Source organism: Tiliqua scincoides, chromosome 1 (genome assembly GCF_035046505.1).
Source record: "Tiliqua scincoides isolate rTilSci1 chromosome 1, rTilSci1.hap2, whole genome shotgun sequence".
In the NCBI taxonomy this organism is placed as follows: Eukaryota; Metazoa; Chordata; class Lepidosauria; order Squamata; family Scincidae; genus Tiliqua; species Tiliqua scincoides.
This window is the reverse complement of record NC_089821.1, coordinates 113745502-113749508: the sequence shown is the minus strand read 5'-3', so window position 1 is coordinate 113749508 and position 4007 is coordinate 113745502. Positions and strand designations below refer to the sequence as shown.

Below are 4007 nucleotides of genomic sequence, written 5' to 3'. Positions count from 1 at the left end.
AGAAACTTCAGTACTATTGTGTTTTTCATGTTTTTTTACCTGACATACAGGCTGACTGAACCTGAGGTCTAAAATGCTTTTAGGAACAGTATGTGGGGAGCCCAGAGAGGTTAGATATGGTCAAGTTGAGTTGAAGTCAACACCGTAACAGCAAGTTGCTTATTTTGTTGGACAACAAGAAATTCAAATTGCTCTTTCACCCATAACATTCATTGTTTTAGACACAAGCCTCTTTTTTTTTCTTCTTTTAACACAAACAGCTAGTCAAATTTGAATAGTGAAACACTACTGAATGGAAGTCTTGTGTCTGGCTAGAGAAGTTCTAAATTCGATGGAAATAATTTAGATACCTGTGGTGAATTACCCTTGTGTGAGCAGAGCCTAGAAGCAGAGCCCACAATGGGTCCCAAAGGAGAAGACAGACCCAGCAGTTGTTTTGAAGGGAGTAAGTCATAGAGCTCCATGATTTCTTATGGGTCCAGTGTAAAAACTCAGTGTGAAATTTGCAAAATATGCAGCGAAGAAGCTGGTGCTGCTGAGGGGAAAAGCATCTTTGCTGTGGCATTTATGACAAGAAAGGGAGAAGCTATAGCTCAGTTGCTGGGTGCCTGCTTTGCATACAAAGATGCCCATGTTCAACTCCTGGCTTCTCCCAGGTAGGGTTGAGAAAGACTTCTGTCTGGAACCCTTGAAAATCACAGCCCATTATCCTAGACAGTGCTGAACAACAACAACAACAGTATTTATATACCGCTTTTCAAAAAAAAGTTCACAAAATGGTTTACAGAGAAAATCAAATATCTAATGGCTCCCTGTCCCAAAAGGGCTCACAATCTAAAAAGATGCAACGCCAGCAGACAGCCACTAGAAAAGACACTGCTGGGGTGAGGTGGGCCAGTTACTCTCCCCCTGCTAAATAAAAGAGGAGCACCCACTTGAAAAAGCGCCTCTTAACCAATTAGCAGGGGTGAACAAGATGGACCAGTCATCATCATCCTATTATAAATCCTGTTACCATCATCATCATCCAATTTTGCCCAATCATGTTGTTTTTGACTGGATTTTGTATATATCCACCTATCAAGTCCTTCCCAAGGGCCTAGGATAGGCAGCTATTTTTTTTATTTTAATTGTTGCATTACAAATATCACTGTAGTATATGTGCTGTTTCTAGTAAGGCTGCCTTTTGTAATTGACTGGTGGTGCTTGTGCTCATCCCGATGGTGTTCAAGTGCTTTTCCAGGTGTTTCGGGATAGCACCCAAAGCTGCTATATTGGAATTACTCTTGCTTTCTTGTGCCACAGCCTTTCCATTTCTATTTGTAGTTTCCTGCAAGGGAAGTTTGCTGGCAGGGTTGGAGTCTGAAATGTGTGCTTTATAATTGAATGAGAGAAACAGGAATATGGAGTTTTGAAACAGACACAGAAGAAGAGCTGAGAATTTCTTTGAAGCTGGTGGGCGTGGCCTTATGGTGACTTTACAAGTTTTTCCACATTGGTACTTACCCAATGCAGGCAATGCTGTCTGCTTATAGAAGTGCACTTGCCCCCACTATGCTTTTATATTTGTAAATGAAGCAAATACGAGAATCACACCTTAAGTCTCTGTTGTGCCTCCATATGTGTGTGCTGAAGTATAGTGAGAGACTTACAGCCCAATTCTGAGCTGCCCGGAGTGTGCGGCTGCAGTGGTGCTGAGAATGGCTTCTGCCACATCCTGCATGGCAGGATGTGACCCCTGCCATTGACCCCTGCTAACTGGTTAAGAGGCACTTTTTCAAGTGGGTGCTCTACTTTTATTTAGCAGGGGGAGAGTAACTGGCCCACCTCACCCCAGCACTGTCTGTTCTAGTGGCAGTCTGCTGGTGTTGCATCTTTTTAGATTGTGAGCCCTTTTGGGACAGGGAGCCATTAGATATTTGATATTTGATTTTCTCTGTAAACCGCTTTGTGAACTTTTTGTTGAAAAGCGGTATATAAATACTGTTGTTGTTGTTGTTGTTGCGTGCTTCAGCCTGCTGTGGGTGGCGCCTCAGGAGAAGGAGACTTTTGTCCCCTTCTGCCAGGGAAGGGAAGTAGCCCCGCAATGGGCTACACACACACACAAGGTAAAGGCGGTCGTGTAGGGCACCGAGCCCTACACGACCGCCTTGGATCTGGTTTAGCGGAATTCCACAGGACTTGCCTCCCTCCCTCCCCCTGTCATGCCTCCTTGCCTGCCCTTTCTCCGCCTCCTGCCTCCCCGTCATGCCTCCTCCCAGTCTTCTCTCTGCCCTCCGCCTGCCTCCCCCTCCCTGGAATGCCTCCTCCCCACCCCCCTCCCTGCCCCCACTTACTGTGCCATGGCTCGTTGGTCTGTGAGACCGCTGAGCAGTGGAGGACGGGCACCCACCAGGCGCTAGCCCAGTACCAGCCAGTGCTGGACCAGCATAGGCGCTAGTGTGGCAGTAAGCCTCGCAGACGTGCCTTATGGGGACTCCCACAGGAGGCACAGATCTGAAGTTTGGCGTGTGTGTGCACGCGCGCACACACACACACACACACACACACACACACACACAGGGTAAGGCATCCTTGTTGCTAAAAACAAAAACCTGAAAGGAAGGCTTTGAACATCTCTTTTCCAAAAAGGGAACACAGATGTTATCCTATAGCAACTGTTACCCTGCATATGCCTGATCTTGTCTAAACTCGGAAGCTAAGCAGGGTCAGGCCTGGTTAGTACTTGGATGGGAGACCGCCTGGGAATACTGGGTGCTGTAGGCTTCTACCATAGTCTTTCGAGACTGAAGGTTGCCAACCAACCAGTGTACAGCAGGCCAGGGCACAGGTTGGGTTATGGTAGTTCCATTGTTTATTGCCCATGCAAGAAGTTCCATTGTTCTGTCACACACTAAAAGTTGTGGCAAAATTCATATCCCCAGTTTGAACTCATCTTTGGAGTCTTCTTCAAATTTGTTGTCTTTTGGCTGACAAGACGTTTTACAGGGGCAGGGCTTTATAATAGCGGAAAAGTCTTCTACTTTCATAAAATGGCTGCTGACAGAGTGTACAGTGCTCCAGTAGGTGGCTATTGTGCTCCGAGTCCACCGCTGGACCCTGCCATGCCCTCCAGTAAGAAAGTGGTGGAGGTATGGGGATGGATGGAGAGGGGGGCAAAATGGGGTGCACAGGAGGGAGGAATAGAAGGCAGCAGGAGGGGATAGACCAGGCAGCAGCAGCACATGTCAGATCCTATATGCTCTTTTCAAGCCCCCCACCCCTTCTTCCCCCTGTCTTCTTCAGCTACAGAGCTGGCACAGGTCTGAGGAGACCCATGGCAGAGTGGGAGGCTTATGGGGGGATAATTCCTCTCCCCTCTGAAGCAATCCCCGCCCCGCTGTTTACAGCACAAAGATTTTTGATATAGCTGCATTGGTGGGGGGGGGGAATGGATAGGATTGGGCTCAAGAAATTCAGAACAGACTAGATATCATTCTCTGATTATTGTTTACTCAGAATCCTGTTCTGTATTACACAGAACATATTGATTGTTCACAGGTTTTGTAAAATCTATGTTATTTGTTTCCCAAGCAATAGAACAAATAATAGATGTTGCTCCTAGTACTCCAGATGATTAACTTTGCTCCGGAATTTCATAAACACGAGTTCCAGTTCTGCCCTTACTTTTTAAAACATAAACAGCTTGTGCAGAAGGGTCCAGGTTAGGCCCCTTCCTGGGAAAGAGGGCTTTTCCTCGTTCCCTGCCACAGTCTTAATCCTGATACACATGCACGCACCCTGTTCTCTGTTTACTCGGAAAAGAATGAGCCCTGGTAACTTTTAAAGACATTTTTTCAAGCATTTGACTTCACAAACGTCTGTGTTGCCGTGTGCCTTTCACAAAGTCACCCTTTAGATTACTGAAGTCAGCTGAGAGACCCAAGAGTTTGAATCCAATCTTAACAGAGACAAATTATAAACAAAATAATGAAAGGCAAGATTTGCGGTTGTGTTGAAACAATAAC

At 46.2% G+C, this 4007-nt stretch overlaps 1 pseudogene; it reads left to right on the top strand.

Annotated features, from left to right (window-relative positions):
- The first annotated feature begins 2646 nt into the window (after positions 1–2646).
- Positions 2647–2766, top strand: LOC136637177 (5S ribosomal RNA; annotated as a pseudogene).
- Positions 2767–4007: the final 1241 nt, after the last annotated feature.